The sequence below is a fragment of the Schistocerca cancellata genome, chromosome 1, assembly GCF_023864275.1.
Source record: "Schistocerca cancellata isolate TAMUIC-IGC-003103 chromosome 1, iqSchCanc2.1, whole genome shotgun sequence".
Taxonomy (NCBI): domain Eukaryota; kingdom Metazoa; phylum Arthropoda; class Insecta; order Orthoptera; family Acrididae; genus Schistocerca; species Schistocerca cancellata.
The window spans coordinates 1,168,376,427-1,168,394,844 of NC_064626.1; the positions used below are offsets into that span (position 1 = coordinate 1,168,376,427).

At 41.6% G+C, this 18,418-nt stretch overlaps 1 non-coding gene across 1 annotated transcript; it reads right to left on the minus strand.

Moving 5' to 3' along the window:
• Nucleotides 1-7,772: 7,772 nt before the first annotated feature.
• Trnas-cga (transfer RNA serine (anticodon CGA)) lies at nucleotides 7,773-7,847 on the minus strand. Its single transcript has one exon. It is a non-coding gene; the product is annotated as a tRNA-Ser (tRNA).
• Between the last annotated feature and the right edge of the window lie 10,571 nt (nucleotides 7,848-18,418).

The following is an 18,418-nucleotide window of genomic DNA, read 5'->3' on the forward strand; positions in this document are numbered from 1 at the left end:
ATTCATTAGCCATATGGCATTTCATAAGGTAGTAAAAAATCTCTCAACTATAAAGACAGTAGTCATAATCAGGTGTATAGACATAACATATTTCTCGTCATTTCATTAGGCATTTCAGTAAATCATAAATTACGAGCTCCACAGTGTAATCATATGTTTTCAAGTTTGAGCATGTCGTATTTGGGATGCTTTCTACAAAGGAATGTCAGTAGCAAGGATAAGGGCCTCCCTTTTTTTTTCTACCTGTGCCTCTGAAAAGGCACACCCTAATGGCTTGTTCTCCAGGCGTCTGACACAGCTGGGTGCCCACGACGCATTACGTGCAGGTGGTCACTTAACGTTCTTACTGAAATATTTACGACAGCAGTTTCCGCTACAGTGACAGTCTCATATAAAAATATTTTACAGGTCAAGAATTTGCGTTACAAATGTGTAGAAACAAAATCCTATGAATATAACATTGTCCAAAAAATTTTCGTCGGTATTGTAATACATTCACGCATTTACATACATTTCATAACTCTTAAAGTACGATTCTTGGTTTCCAACAACCTTTTTCACAAACCAGAGTCCCTAACCACTACTCATTATTCCTTACATTATTACACATATACATATTCGTCAACACTTCTTCAATATTTCATCATAACAGATATGTAGCATAATCAAATAACTCATATAGCATCAGCATATTGATCATAAACATACCTCAGCAGCATAATACACATCGTCGTCGTAATAATAACATCATAACACCTCAGTCAAATCTCAAAAACGTCGTAGCTTTCTGCAATAATGTCAAAACCTAAAAAAAATTCTCTGCTCATTTCAATAGTGTCATCTACCTCAAACATACTTTAAAAATCATGATCCCATACCAAATACATCATTCAAAGCTCTCATAGTATCATAATGGGTCCGAAAAAATATGAACAGTTCACAAAGTACAGACAAAATACAATTTCGTAAGTGTGAAGTTATCCAACGGTGTAATTACGTAAACATCTGTCACTGATGTAGAAAAAAAAATGTTTGTCTCTCAGTTGAATAATCAGATAGCTGTGTAATTTTGTGTTAGAGAAATATGGTACCAATGTGTAAAGTTGTATAAGCAAATACCATATTAGCTAGGGCTCCTTGTGCTTGCCAAACACATGGTACACAAAGTAAGCGTGTACCCCCCTGAGGATTAATGTAATTATACCCTCAGGTGTTACAGATTACAGCAATGGAATGAAATGTATCACGGAAAACTTTCTTTGTAATTCAAAAATATTTAAAAATAAATGTTTTAAGTACAAAATTAATCACTGAAATGCGTGTCCTGTAGCGCTAAATGTGCATCTTGTTGTAAGATAATCTCTGTGGAAGTGTCGTATTTATTTTCCTCCGAAAGCTAAGTTCTGCAGAAGCCAATGTACTTACCTCATGATAAACAAAAGTGAAACGCTTTGCATATAGATATCTTAGTTATTACGCTTATTGTTGTGATTGAAAGTACTGTGCTGTAACGTATTGTTGTGCTACGGAAAAGGCTGTCTCCTTGTAGCTATACCACAAAAGTTACTACTAAAACATGTTTTACTTTACAGAAGAATTCAGAATAACTGTGCAGATATAAAACAGATACACCGCAAAAGCAACATTGTAAATTGTCACTCATTTGTAACGTCGTGATATAATCGTGTAGCTGTCACATAAACCAACCACTGTGTCATCTGGTATCCCTCAGAAAGTACTTTAATTCAGAATGTATTTTCAAGTAAACCAAAATGTTGCATTAAAATCTCATTAGCAGTGCCGGTATATGTTCTAAGTATGTAAGCCGTATATTCGTTACGTAATCGTTAACTAACAAGGAAGAATGTATAAATAACAACACTGTGTCGTCTGTTCGCAATAACAATGCATTCGCAATTACTTGTCTAAGTTACCTATGTTCTTGACTGGATAGTTAGTTAGCTTTAAAACGTAGTTGCATGTTAACAGTTTGTAAGTGTGACAAAGAGTACTAGTAATGTGAAGTGAAAAATTTTATAGCAAAAACTAAATTAAAAAACAGTTTATCTCTCAATAAACGGTTTTACATGTGAGATGTGGTGTAACCCTTTGCTCTTCTCAGTATGCAGAGTTTCAACTTGAATGCAATTATCATGTGGTATTCGTCCGTAAAGAATACTGGAATTTTGCTCAAGGTTAGCGTCTATGTTATTTTTCCCTGAGCCAGCGGGCGCAAGTGGCTGCCTGCGGTGCGAGTCATTGTCTGTTTCTTTGTTGGCGCGTGTCGTTACTGGGATTAGGAGACCTAACTTCTACAAATTCACCGTGATGAGAGGGCCCTGCCCTGTTTAAATCCCGCCAGTTCTGATGCAGTTCAGGTCTGCCGTTACGATCATATCGTCTGTCGTCATATCGGTAGATTCTGTAGTTTCTTTCTTGTCGGTTAAGTGGTGGAGAATTTCTCCCTGAATTATCACTGCATGGTGGACCGTTGCGTCTGAAGTTATTCTGTCTCCCGTGATAATAATTGTTCTGGTTGCCAAATTGTCTGTTTCTATGAGTGTCTCTGTCATATTCATTACTACGGAAATGCGATCTCTCTCTGTAACTATTACTCTGCCAGTGGTTGTCATACGGGTGGTGTCTCTTTTGGTCACGATTTACATTGTCAGAATAGAATTGTCGAGTCCAGTTATTGTTTCTGTCGTCACGGAATTGTGACGGATGTGACTTGTAATTGTTGTGTTCCTGTTTTCGCGTTCTGCGATTGTCAGTGTCAATTACCAGTTCTTGTAACAGTCCCTGAAAAGCTTCAATGTCGTCTTTGCAACGTCCTGCCAAAATAATATTTCTTAAATGTTCAGGCAATTTCATTAAGCAAATGCGGATGAGTTCTGAAGGGCTGTATGGGTTTGAAAGGTACTGATTCTTGTGCAACATGTCTTCAAAATATTTCACAAGACTGGAAAATTCAGATTGTTCGAAATGTTTCATCATTATGATGCTATGTTTTACTCGGTATTGTGTAGCTTGAGACCAATATGCTGAGAGGAAGGCATGATAAAAATCTCCTTCACTGTGACAATCGTGAATGACCGATCGCATTCTTACAGCTGGTTCATTCTCCAAGTAGCCACACATAAATTCTAACCTGTGCTCCAATGACCAGTTGGGAGGAAAACAATGAGAGAATTGATGGAGCCACGCTTGTGGATGAATGTCGTTGGCAGAATTCTTAAATGTTTTGAATTTACGTGTAGTAATGAACAGCTTATAGTCAAAATCATTGTGTCGCTGAGTAGCATATCGGTCATTGTTACGTCGTGTTGGCGGTTCCATCTCAAAATTCGGTGTACCTTGCCAATTTCTTTCATAATTTCTGAAGTGCCCTGAGTTATTATTTTGTGGCTGTTCCGTATTTCTATGTCCCTCTTCCCGTGTTGGAGCGCGAGTGGCCTCTGAAATACGTAATTCTTGTATTACCTGTGTCAGCTGATCTTGTACTTCCCGGATTTCTCTTTGGTGTTGCGTATTAATTTGATTCTGATTTTGTTTGAATTTCCTAATTTGTTGGCACTCTTCTGTGTCATTAAAGACTACTGGTTTTGTGTCATTCAGATTATCATCTACCTTCGTAGATAAATTATTTAGCTGATTCGAAAGTTCAACTACTTTCTCTGATAATGAACTAATTTCCTCCATGTGTCTTTCTGAACCAATTTTCAGAGTATCTACTGTGTCCTTTAAGTGTTCTTGAGTTTTTGCAAGTTGCGTAACCAGATTGGTAGATGCAACTGAGTCAATTTTAGCTTGCAAGGTCTCATGATTTTCATGAACAATAGTTTGCAGTTCTTTTATGGCTGCTTCGTGATTCTGTAATGCATTTTCATGCCGCGAAAAAATAGGTTGAAAATGCTCACAAATTTGTGTTTTTACGTCATTACAGACTTTTTGACATTTCGATTCAATGTTATGTGACTCAGTAGTTAAATCTTCACGTGTTTGTTCAAGCTTATGTTCCACTGAGTCTAACTTTTGAAGCTTTTGTTCCATTGTGTCTAACTGTTGCTATGTTTGCCTCTGGTGTTGTTCCATTGAGTCTAACTTTTGAAGCTTTTGTCCCATTTGTTGCATTAATTGTAATAACAATGCACTGGTGTCTGAAACATGTTCCTCAGTGCTTTTCGGCAGTGAATTTGCACCGGCAACATTCACATTTTGACAAGCGGAAAATGTGTCTTGTCTCATTTGAGAAAACGGTGAGAACCCAAAACCTGAGTCTACAGTATTTGCAATATTGTATTCTGTCATTCCCGATTCCTGAGGCGAGCTGTTGCCGACCGATTGATCGATAATGCTTCCCTGTTCACTACCTGTTTCACTGTCTACTCCATTATTTGACGCCCGCTCCATTTCCCTATGCACAGTTACCAAATTACTGCTTTGAATATTAGTTAGTTCATTACATGGTGGGGCTAACACACTGCTATCGTCTTCACTGTCATTTCTCAGTTTACTTTGGAGCCTAGTATTACGTTTTTCACACACCATTATTGTCACAATATTTCACACGACAACACAGAAAAGCACAATTTGAAGAGCAAAATAAGAGAACACATTAACATAGCACTGAAAATAATATCTAGTTAATTGCAGCTGCGCAATACTTGGTGCAAATCTACATGCGTGCCACACCTGTTTTACTGTACAACAATGCAAGGCTGCAACTACAAAAGAAATTCTCTCTATAATTATGCGCTAGCAATAAACAATAGCTACACTAATTACACAAACTACAAGAAAAAATTCAGAAGATTCCAGTGAGGTATCCTAGACTAAGGCTCGACATATGAAACGTCCCCTTTGAAAAATTATAGAAGTCTTTGCTTAAACTGACACACAATATTTTTAGCGCAACGCAATCTGACTTTCAAAAATCCCTACAAAAGAATGGCTCTGACTAACATTAACCTATACCTTTCACAAATCACTTACCTCAGAAAAATCTTCGTTACTCGAACTACTACAATACAGCGAGCCCCACTACTGCCAGCTAAATAAAAGATTCAAACTACTGAAGACACTAACTACTGATAGGCATAGTTAGCAAATGAAAGATTTTGATAGAGAACAAACAATGTATTTACCTCAATAGTGTTCAAAAGTCATAATATATATAGCAGTTCATGACATCCAGTCTTAAAAATTTTTAAACTCCGCCAGCTCTCTCCCCACATCCACCACTGCTGGCGGCTCACCTCCAACTGCGCAACGCTATGCGCTGTTCACATCCAGCTGCCGCTGCCCAACACTACAATGGCAGACAATAATGCAAACTAGCCACAGACTGCACACAGCACAGCCAGTGATTTTCATACAGAGCGCTACGTAACGTTGCCAATAAGAAAACATAAACAGCCTACTTACACTGCTAACAATCCCATCTCACAGGCGAACACGCTACGTTTTACGCTTTATGAACAGGTTGTTGTGTTGATGTACACTTCAGTGCAATTATATCAAAAATGGTTCCCATGGCTCTGAGCACTATAGGACTTAACTTCTCAGGTCATCAGTCCCCTAGAGCTTAGAACTACTTAAACCTAACTAACCTAAGGACATCACACACATCCATGCCCAAGGCAGGATTCGAACCTGAAACCGTAGCGGTCACTCGGCTCCAGACTGTAGCGCCTAGAACTGCACGGCCACTCCGGCCGGCCCCCCACTTCACCAGCTTGCCACAGTCACACTACTTATTCTATCAAGTAGCTTGCGATGGACTGGTACTGTCGGCACACAATTATTTCATTGCACCTTGTAAGGGTATTGTCATATCGCTGGCTTGGTTGCGGGGTATCTTTGCGAGAGGCAGCTTTTACAGAGTCGAACAAGGGACACGGAGCTGCTATGTTGTGTTGTGGGTAGCTATGCATGGGATAGGCATTATTATAGAAGTTCAAGTGTGGCTGAAATTGCTATTATTGTGAAGTAATGAGATATGGAAGTGGATTCAGTGAAAAGTGCGTCAAGAAAAAATTAAAAATGAGCTGTGCAGCCGATAACGTATCTGAGTATCCGCCCGTTTGCGTGTCGTAACGTACAACATCAATCATCCGCGTCGTGTTTGGTCTCCCAGAATGAAACTAATGTGAATCGGTAAAACAGTTTACCACAAAGGAGAGCAATCAAGTGCCAGTGTCTTGTAGCGGGCGTGAGCAAATGCGTGCGGTCATCGCGTTTCCGCATCATCAGCTATCAGCCGCGTCGCAACGGTTACGCGCACGCTCGTACGAGTGAGAACTTTGAACTATAAATTAACTTTTACGAACATTGTTATATTATTACAAGTGTCAAGAAGGGCTGGTACCATATATCTGTGTGTACTTGACGAGCGTAAGAACTTTCGTTTGACCATTCAGCTTCCGCATCACCAACAATCACCCGCGTCGTGTCGGATACAAGTACGCTCGTTCAAGGGATAATTGTGGGCAGATAATGATAATCATTCGCTGTGTATCTATCGCCGAAGGTTCAGCCAGAGTAAGACTGTGAAATACTTGTGACGGCGTGAAGTACACTCTGTATGGGCTCCCTAAGTAACGTAAGCCAGCGGAATACTTACGAAGACACTAATAGGAATAAACTGTGATACAAAGAATAATATTTTTGTGAACCTAGATCTTTGAAAACCAAAAGACATCTTGTAAGTAGGCTATGTACGTAGGCTATGTAAGTAGGCTGTTTATGTTTTCTTATCGGCAACGTTACGTAGCGCTCGGTATGAAAATCACTGGCTGCGCTGTGTGTAGTCTGTGGCCAGTTTGCATTGTTGTCAGCTATTGTAGTGTTGGGCAGCTGGATGTGAACAGCGCGTAGCGTTGCGCAGTTGGAGGTGAGCCGCCAGCAGTGGTGGATGTGGGAAATGAGATGGCGGATTTTTGAGTACAGAATAGATGTCTGAACTGCGATATGTATATTATGACTATTAAGGTAAATACATTGTTTGTTCTCTATTAAAATCTTTCATTTGCTAACTATGCCTACTAGTAGTTAGTGCCTTCCGTAGTTTGAATCTGTTATTTAGCTGGCAGTAGTGGCGCTCGCTGTATTGCTGTAGCTTGAGTAACGAAGATTTTTGTGAGGTAAGTGATTTGTGAAAGGTACAGGTTAATGTTAGTCAGGGCCACTCCTTTGTAGGGATTTCTGAAAGTCAGATTGCGTTGCGCTAAAAAAAAATATATTGTGTGTCAGTTTAAGTACAGTCATGTATAATTCGTTCTAAGGGGACGTTTCAATCTTTTAAAAATAATGTAGATAGAGCCTCTTGTAAAACTGTTAATGCAGAAGGGGGGGGCATACACTGAGGTGAAAAAAGTCACGGGATAACTCCCAATGTCGTGTCGGACCTTCTTTTTCCCTGCGTAGTGCAGCTGCTCGAAGTGGTGTGTCGTCAAGATGTCATTGGAAATCCCCTGCAGAAATACTGAGCCATGCTGTCCATAATCACGAAAATGTTGACAGTGCAAAATTCTGTGCACGAACTGACCAGCCAGTTATGTCCTAGAAATGGTGATCTCGGCCGTCAAATTTTTCTCTCAAACTCTCCAGAATGTTCTTCAAACCAATCGCGAACCATTGCGGCCGAGTGAGAAGACGCGCTGTCATCCATACAATGAAGGTCATGAACGCCTGCTAATGGTCTCCAAGTATCCGAGCAGAATCATTCCCAGTCAATGATCGGTTCGAAACTTCCTGGCAGATTGAAACTATGCGCCGGACCGAGACTCGAACTCGGGACCTTTGCCTTTCGCGGGCAAGTGCTCTACCGACTGAGCTACCCAAGCACGACTCACGTCCCGTCCTCACAGCTTTACTTCTGCCAGTAGAGCACTTTCCCGCGAAAGGCAAAGGTCCCGAGTTCGAGTCTCGGTCCGGCACACAGTTTTAATCTGCCAGGAAGTTTCATATCAACGCACACTCCGCTGCAGAGCGAAAATCTCGTTCTTGGATGATCGGTTCATTTAGACCATAGGACCCAGTCCACTCCAAGTACACACAGCCAAGTACACACATCCCACCACCAGCTTGCACAGTGCCTTGTTGACAGCTTGCGTCTGTGCCTTCGTGGGATCTGTTCTACACTCGAGCTATACCGTAAGCTCTTATCAACAGAAATCGAGACTTATCTGATCAGGCCACGGTTTTCCAGTCAACGGGATCTGTTCTACACTCGAGCTATACCGTAAGCTCTTATCAACAGAAATCGAGACTTATCTGATCAGGCCACGGTTTTCCAGTCGACGGGATCTGTTCTACACTCGAGCTATACCGTAAGCTCTTATCAACAGAAATAGAGACTTATCTGATCAGGCCACGGTTTTCCAGTCGACAGGATCTGTTCTACACTCGAGCTATACCGTAAGCTCTTATCAACAGAAATCGAGACTTATCTGATCAGGCCACGGTTTTCCAGTCGACGGGATCTATTCTACACTCGGGCTATACCGTAAGCTCTTATCAACAGAAATCGAGACTTATCTGATCAGGCCACGGTTTTTCAGTCGACGGGATCTGTTCTACACTCGGGCTATACCGTAAGCTCTTATCAACAGAATTCGAGACTTATCTGATCAGGCCACGGTTTTCCAGTCGACGGGATCTGTTCTACACTCGAGCTATACCGTAAGCTCTTATCAACAGAAATCGAGACTTATCTGATCAGGCCACGGTTTTCCAGTCGACGGGATCTGTTCTACACTCGAGCTATACCGTAAGCTCTTATCAACAGAAATCGAGACTTATCTGATCAGGCCACGGTTTTCCAATCGACGGGATCTGTTCTACACTCGAGCTATACCGTAAGCTCTTATCAACAGAAATCGAGACTCATCTGATCAGGCCACGGTTTTCCAGTCGACGGGATCTGTTCTACACTCGAGCTATACCGTAAGCTCTTATCAACAGAAATCGAGACTTATCTGATCAGGCCACGGTTTTCCAGTCGACGGGATCTGTTCTACACTCGGGCTATACCGTAAGCTCTTATCAACAGAAATCGAGACTTATCTGATCAGGCCACGGTTTTCCAGTCGACGGGATCTGTTCTACACTCGAGCTATACCGTAAGCTCTTATCAACAGAAATCGAGACTTATCTGATCAGGCCACGGTTTTTCAGTCGACGGGATCTGTTCTACACTCGAGCTATACCGTAAGCTCTTATCAACAGAAATCGAGACTTATCTGATCAGGCCACGGTTTTTCAGTCGACGAGATCTGTTCCACACTCGAGCTATACCGTAAGCTCTTATCAACAGAAATCGAGACTTATCTGATCAGGCCAAGGTTTTTCAGTCGACTAGGGTCACGAGGCCAGGAAAGACGCTGCAGGAGGCATCGTGCTGTTAGCAATGGCTCGTCTGTCGCATGTTGCCAGAGCCCATTGACGGCAATTTTCCCCGCACTGTCGTAACGGATACGTTCATCGAACGTCCCACACTGATTTCTGCGGGTATTTCACGCAGTGTTGTTCATCTGTTAGCACTGAGAATTCCACGAAGACGGCGTTGTTCTCTATCGTTGAGTGAAGACCGTCGGCCACTGCGTTGCCGTGGTCAGAGGTAGTGCCTTAAATATGGTATTCTCGGCGCACTCTTGACACTTTGAATCTCGGAATACTGAATTCCCCAACGATTTCCGAAATGGAATATCCCATGCTTCTAGCTCTAACTACCATTTAGCGTTCAAAGTCTGTTAATTCCCCTCGTGCGGCCATAATCACCTCGGGGACCTATTCACATCAATCACCTGAGTACAAATGACACCCCTTCCAACGCACTGGCCTTTTATACTTTGTGTACAGGACACTACTACCGCCTGTGTATGTGGATATCGCTATACCATGACCTTTGTCACCTCAGTGTAATGTTAAATGTAAAATAATATTTTGTTTTTTTCTCTGTACTGTTCTCTGAGACAACAGCATGTGATTATTATAGTTGGATCTCAAAGAAAGTATAGGAAGTAATTTAAGAGTATTGTTTTCTTTCAAATAAAATTAATCATGCTTTGTAATGTCGAGCTGTTATCGGCGGTCTACAGGAAGCTGAGAAGAAATACACTTCTCAAGTTCATTTGCTGTAATGGACTGGCAGACACAATTTCAAGATATGAATACAGAAAGAAATTAATTCAGGTAACTATGAAAATCATTTGGTGGCGGTGCAAACCTTTTTTCTATCTTCGCAGACTTTATTAACCAAAAGATAAAAGAATCAAGCCCTTTCCTACAGTGATGGTAAAAGGGATATGCACTTGCAGAAAAAGGATAATTTCACTGGCAACACTTTTATCTTCCGGTAGCAGGATAAAGCCCTTCAGGAAAAGTGCAAATAGAGCTGAGATTCAGTATTCCTTTTTTTACTGTACTGTTACATATATGACACTCTAGCCTGGGGCCGAAGTTGAAATATAAAACTGCAGCCTGTCGTTTCGCAGAATTATTAAATGTTTTACTACAAGTCACAGGCAACAGACGACAAATTATCAAATCGGCAGTGCCGTTCGTGAGTATTCGAAAAGGGACTGCTCTCAAGCTTCTCATTTGGCCTTGCAAGGCTGAGTGGATCGTAACGGGCCGCAACTGCAGATTTTGTATGCCGTTCCAGGTACAGAGCATATTTCTGCCCATTCGAAAAACATCACATTTGCTGCACAGCGGTCAGTCACAAGGCGCGCTGGGCAACCGTAGCCCTTGGCTCTCTGCCCTTTAAAGGTGCCGCGGGACTCCCACGTCCCTTCACAAGTGCCCTCGATGAGCCTTGCACTGTAACTCGCCCACGCTCCAGGGCAGCCAGTCACTGCTGTAAGCAATGTCAGTATCAAAACGTCTGCTGACATTTGCCAATAAACACTCATAAAATAAAGAAAAAGAAACTATTTAACACAGACACCTGAGATCTACCGGCTGGTTGTGTTGGCTTAACGCTACATTAACATTTTTTTCCGAACCCCAGGTCAGTTAAAGGTTACTTCTCAATTTCTTTCTCTTTTTTGTGAATACTTGGCTCTCATTACTCAGCTCGTTGCCTCTTTTTGTAATTACCGTTTCGTGATTCTGTCGCAACTGCAACTGTATTACCATGTCAGTGAGATGGCTTTATGTAAACTCCGACGTGTTTTGACAAAAGAAACAAATTTTAATATAGCAGCAAGAGAAACATAGGTGTTAGCTAAACTTCGCCACTGATGATGCTTCTCTGAAGAAGAAGAAGAAAGGTAAGAAGTCTGGAGCAAATAAATCTTCCGCTGTGATTTAGACCATATCCTGTAACCCAGCGTATTTTTAGTAATGAACATTGGGGACTGAAACTTGCCAAAGGATTTTATTTCTCTACCTGAATGATCTAAAAGAAAACGATTCACAGCACAGGGTGCACCATCTACGAGGGTTGCCCAGAAAGTAATGCAACGCATTTTTTCTTCAACTATCGTTTATTGAACATAGTGAGAATTACACACACACGAAAGAATGGTGTTCTATCTACACACCCTACTGTTCCACGTGATCACCATTCTGTTTCGTGGCCTTCCCCCCAGTACGAAACAAGGACGTGTCTGCCCTGTCGGGTACCAATCCTTGTCCTCGTGGCGGAGTCAGTGTTTCACTGTGTGAATCACATCAAGATACGTCGCCCACCGCGCAGCGAATAACTGTAGTTCTGTCAACAGCAGATGCTGCATACACTTTTCACAAGCATTTGTGAATATTCGCCACAGTTTCTTTCTCTCCAGTGGGAAATTCAATGACAGCACGTTTCTTGTAATGTACATCACCTACAGACGCCATTTTGAAACTGTCCTGCAGCTACGCTATCTGTCGGAACCGACGGAAACTTGGTGCATTCACTTAGGAGACTTCAAATAATACATACCTAACGTTTCGCATTCGTAGCATAGCTGAGAAAAAAACAATGCGGTACATTACTTTATGGGCAACCCTCGTATGTGTGTGATGTCCTTAGGTTAGTTAGGTTTAAGTAGTTTTAAGTTCTAGGGGACTGATGACCATAGATGTTAAGTCCCATAGTGCTCAGAGCCATTTTTTTCGTATGCGTTCCAATCACCATTCAAAGTGAATTCCCGAACAGTTTCACCTCAAGTATCTTTAGATCCGTTAAAGTCATTGTCAATTTCCATTTTGATGTGCACTTACAAGCGACTGATAAAAGGAAGCGACAGTTTTAATAACGATCAGAACTATGCACCTTTTTGGCTCCAGAATAATAATTTTTGCAGATCTCACAGCCTAGAGAATCCTATCGATTCCTCGTCAAGATAAAAATAGATTATCAATATCGCTGCATAACTAGAAGATACATGAAATGAATATGTGTAGTCCTTCATTCATATGATCGAAAAGATGGTATGCGGTTTGGTGTGAATTTTTTCATATTTCTCATATCGTTGAGGTGTGGAAAGAAAATATTTTTCTAGTTTCAGTACCAGCTGTTCGTTATTAAAATCACACTGGGTTATAGGATTCCACTGAGATTTGCTTTTTACTTTCAGAGAAGCGTCGTCAGTGGCGAAATTCGAGTAACGCCTACATTTCTATCGTTGTCATGTTTAAATTTGCTTCTTCAGCCAGAATAAGGAGAAATTTACACAATGTTACCTCCCTAACATGCTAATGCAGTTACAATTACGATAGAATCATGAAACAGTTGTTTATTAAACGAGTAGCTCAGGACAACTCAGGTCAATAGCTTATGAAAAATCACATTCTCAATATTAAATTAAAATTTCTTCGCTTATGTTGTTGCGAAGCCACATTAATTCTCATTTCACCAGCTGTAAATTACCCCTTCAAAATTACGTTGTTCCACTGAAAAAGTCTGCAGATACTCATATATAGCACCAGATAGGAAAGTCCTACAGGCTAACCACATAGCAAAATATTCTCCTCTTGCATGCTATCATTTTCTAAAATCTGGTTTCAATATCTCGAATGGTTTATGAGATACGCAGACGCGAGCGGACGTAAACGCGCTATGTACAATCAATTTAGTCGAGATTGTGGGCAGATATAAATCTGATCACCAGTTTAAAGGGAAAAAAATGGTTCAAATGGCTCTGAGCACTATGGGACTCAACTGCTGAGGTCATAAGTCCCCTAGAACTTAGAACTACTTAAACCTAACTAACCTAAGGACATCACACACATCCATGCCCGAGGCAGCATTCGAACCTGCGACCGTAGCGGACGCGCAGTTCCAGAATGTAGCGCCTAGAACCGCTCGGCCACTAAGGCCGGCAGTTTAAAGGAAAATGCAATGTTTTAGCTACATTTAATAAACAGCAATGTATGATGTAAGACGCACCAAATGAAGGCAAATGCATAGCGATTCCTATTTTTCTTTTTGCACTATTCGAATTTCGTGCAGTGGGGTATGTATTCTCTAAATATCGCAATAACTATGATCATTAATGAAGTGGTAGGCAGTGCTTCGTGAAGCTGACGAACAACGATATAAAATGTGCAAGGATCACATACTTTCACAGAACAGCTCTTTAAAATCGAATGAGGAAGTTTGCAGACAAGGCAGACTACGTTCCGTTTGTATAGGCACTGCTGCACCTTGACTAGCCGGGCTAACCAGCGTTCTCTGCGCACACCCGCAGGCTAGTATTGAGTTCTTCGAACAGTGCGGCGAGTCAAAAGTATCCGGACACCTGGCTGAAAATGACTTACAAGTTCGTGGCGCCCTTCATCGATAATTCTGGAATTCAGTATAGTGTTGGCACACCCTCAGCCTTGATGACAGCTTCCACTCTCGCAGGCATACGTTCAATCAGCTGCTTGAAGCTTTCTTTGGGAAGAACACTCATTCTTCACGGAGTGCTGCATTGAGGAGAGGTATCGATGTCGGTCGACGAGGCAGGGCACGAAGTCGGCGATCCAAAACAACCCAAAGGTTTTCTATAGGATTCAGGTCAGCACTGTGTACAGGCTAGTCCATTACAAGGATTTTGCTGTCGTTTAACCACTCCGCCACAGGCTGTGCATTATGAACAGGTGCTCGAACGTTTTGAAAGGTGCAATCGCCATCCCCGAATTGCTCTTCAACTGTGAGAAGCTAGAACGTGCTTAAAACATCAATGTTGGCCTGTGCTGTGATAGTGCCACGCAAAACAACAAGGAGTTCAAGCCCCCTCCATGAAAAATACGACCACATCATAACACCACCTCCTCCGAATTTTACTGTTGGCACTTCACAGGCTGGCAGATGACGTTGACCCGGCTTTCACTATACCCACGCCCTGCCATCGGATCGCAACATTGTGTACCGTGGTTCGTCACTCCACATAACGCTTTTCCACTGTTCAGTCGTCCAATGTTTACGCTCCTTACACCAAGCGCTGCGTCGTTGGCATTTACCGGTGTGATGTGTGAGTCATGAGTAGCCGCTCGACCATGAAATCCAAGTTTTATCACCTCCCGCCTAACTGTCATAGTACTTGCAGCTGTGGCCGAGCGGTTCTAGATGCTTCAGTCCGGAACCTCGCTGCTGCTACGGTCGCAGGTTCGAATCCTGCCTCGGGCATGGATGTGTGTGATGTCCTTAGATTAGTTAGGTTTAAGTAGTTCTATGTCCAGGGGACTGATGACCTCAGATGTTAAGTCCCATAATGCTTAGAGCCATTTGAACCATTTGAGTACTTGCAGTGGATCATGATGCAGATTGGAATTCCTGTGTGATGGTCTGCCTATTACACATTACGACCCTCTTCAACTGTCGGCGGTCTCTGTCAGTCAACAGACGAGGTCGGCCTGTACGCTTCTGTGCAGTACATGTCCCTTCACGTTTCCACTCCCCTATCACATAGCAAACAGTGGAAGTAGGGGTGTTTAGGAGTGTGGAAATCTGCGTACAGATGTATGACACAAGTGACATCCAATCACCTGACCACGTTCGAAGTCCGTGAGTTGCACGTAGTGCCCCATTCTGCTCTCTTACGATGCCTAATGACTACTGAGGTCACTGATATGGAGTACCTGGTAGTAGGTGGCAGCACAGTGCACCTAATATGAAAAAAAGTATGTTTTTTGTGGTGTTCAGATACTTTTGATCACATAGTGTATGTCCAGAGTTACAATTTGAGGTGGACCTCGCCGCAGCTGCTGGAGTAGCTGGACTAACAAGGAGAAGTCCCCAGCGGTGCTATCGGCTTTTTGAAACCATCTAAACGGTCATGCAGGTTAAGATCCCACATATCACACACTGCAGCCATTCACCCTGGTGGGCCCTCATTTGCAAGTAACTGAAGAAAAAAAATTCGGAATTTTGTGTGACACTCCGTAGCATTAAAAAAGGTGGCTTAGTTAGTTTGGTTCTCTGGTGTAATCGGTAGGATAATAGTTTCACATGTAAGAGGTTGTGAATTGGATTCACGTCAGGTCCACTGAAGTTTTTTTCTTATTATTTATGGAAATGACTTTATCATTATTTTTATTCATTTAATTGATTTAAGTGTAGGTTTTTATATCCGTTCCTTTGTCACATCATTTTAATCATAGTATCAACTTCTTCATTTGCTCTCATTTTTCCTTCTGTCATTCTTTTCCCACTTTCAATCTTGTTTTTAATTAATTTTATGTATCAATTTTATTTTATTTCTTTTGATTTATCACCCTGTTTTTACCTGCACATTATCGCGTTCATTATATCTATCTCTAATTTTGTTCGAATTTCGCTATACTTATGAACCCTGCTTCCATTTTAATCTTCATTTGCGTGATTTTGTCCATAGTGCAGTAGGTATATAGGTTATGTTTTAAATGTCTATATGACGAATACCATACAAGAAATATTGCACATTTGGTAACGAAAAATATATTAATCACTCCACTGCACAGTCAATACAAATAGATTATTTGATCTTTTCTTAACTGAGAGATCGGAATTTTCAAATAACTCAATGTTTTATCAGACAGATATAATCACAATCATATTCACAAAACTTACGATTGCAAAAAGAATTATTTAAAGAGAAAATGAAGAAAATGAAAAACGTTCATGAGGTGATTAAAGTAATGTGACAAAAGAATAAAAAAAATACATTTAAACCAATTAATTGAACAAACATAATGATCAAAGTCAAATCTAAGAGCACAGGTAGTTCCAGTTTTCAAGAAGGGTAGTCGAGCAGACTCGTTAAACTATAGGCCGATATCTCTGACATCGATCTGTTGTAAAATTTTAGAACACGTTTCTTGCTCGCGTATCGTGTCATTTCTGGAAACCTAGAATCTACTCTGCAGGAATCAACATGGATTCCGGAAACAGCGATCGTGTGAGACCCAACTCGCTTTATTTGTTCATGAGACCCAGAAAATATTAGATACAAGCTCCCTGGTAGATGCCATTTTCCTTGACTTCCGGAAGGCGTTCGATACAGTTCCACACTGTCGCCTGATAAACAAAGTAAGAGCCTACGGAATATCAGACCAGCTGTGTGGCTGGATTGAAGAGTTTTTAGCAAACAGAACACAACATGTTGTTCTCAATGGAGAGACCTCTACTGACGTTAAAGTAACCTCTGGCGTGCCACAGGGGAGTGTTATGGGACCATTGCTTTTCACAGTATATATAAATGACACATTAGACAGTGTCTGAAGTTCCATGCGGCTTTTCGCGGATGATGCTGTAGTATACTGAGTAGTTGCAACATTAGAAAATTGCAGTGAAATGCAGGAAGATCTGCAGCGGATAGGTACTTGGGTGCAGGGAGTGGCAACTGACCCTTAACATAGACAAGTGTAATATATTGCGAATACATAGAAAGAAGGATCCTTTATTGTATGATTATATGATAGCAGAACAAACACTGGTAGCAGTTACTTCTGTAAAATATCTGGAAATATGCGTACGGAACGATTTGAAGTGGAATGATCATATAAAATTAATTGTTGGTAAGGCGGGTGCTAGATTGAGATTCATTGGGAAAGTCCTTAAAAAATGTAGTCCATCAAAAAAGGACGTGGCTTACAAAACACTCGTTCGACCTATATTTGACTATTGCTCATCAGTGTGGGATCCGTACCAGGTCGAGTTGACAGAGGAGATAGAGAAGATCCAAAGAACAGCGGCGCGTTTCGTCACAGGGTTATTTGGCAAGCGTGACAGCGTTACGGAGATGTTTAGCAAACTCAAGTGGCAGACTCTGCAAGAGAGGCGCTCTGCTTCGCGGTGTAGCTTGCTGTCCAGGTTTGGAGAGGGTGCGTTTCTGGATGAGGTATCGAATATATTGCTTCCCCCTACTTATACCTCCCGAGGAGATCACGAATGTAAAATTAGAGAGATCCGAGCGCGCACGGAGGCTTTACGGCAGTCGTTCTTCCCGCAAACCATACGCGACTGGAACTGGAAAGGGAGGTAATGACAGTGGCAAGTAAAGTGCCCTACGCCACACACCGTTGGGTGGCTTGCAGAGTATAAGTGTAGATGTAGATGCAGATTTAAAAATAAAAGAATCTTACTGCAGCTGACGAAATTCGAACCCACAACCTCTTGCATGTGAAGCTATTATTCAACCGATCACACGGCACAACCACATTCTTTGAGCCATACGTTTTAATGCTACTGCGTGTCACGCAAAATTCCGGAATTTTTTTCGTCAATTACTCGGAAACGACGGCCCACCACAGTGAATGGTTGCAGGGTGTGATACCTGGGATTTTAACCTACATCATCGTATATTTGCCTTCGAAAAGTCGATCGCACAGCTGCATACCTCTCCTTGTAAGTGTTTCTTGCTTAAACGAGACGGATTTACCTCTCGATTACTTCTGTCATTACATTCTCCTTTCCTATTTGGATAGTAGTTTCGTAAACTGACCCATGAAGCTGATAATTAAAATCATTTCTCCGTCAAAACAGTTTCTCCGTCAGACCACACAACGCCCTCAGCCAAGTAGTTCCAGATTACATTTCCTTGCTCTTTTATTACATAAATGTTGTGCCTTGCATAGTTTCGTTTCTATACGTGTAATGTTTTGAAGCTGGCGTAACAAGTCGTTGACTGTCGTTAATTGGAGATTCTTATTTGTGGTATGCCTGTAACATGCTGGAAAGTAAGTTTTGTAAAATCAAGATTTTGCGTACCACGTGGTGGTTAGTAAGCACGAGGACCTTTGTGTTACCAGGTACTGATTATTAGGCCCGGATCCCTGCGATTGTACGAAACACGCTTGCTATCACATGCTGCGTAGGTATTTGTGGTTATTTAATTCAATTTCTAGGTGTTTTTATTTTGCTAACTGTGGGGAACAGAAGCCTTTCTGACACACACTTGTGTAGACTGAGACGGAGAATCTAAATAGTTGACGTATAGTATTATCTGTATTTTTCGTG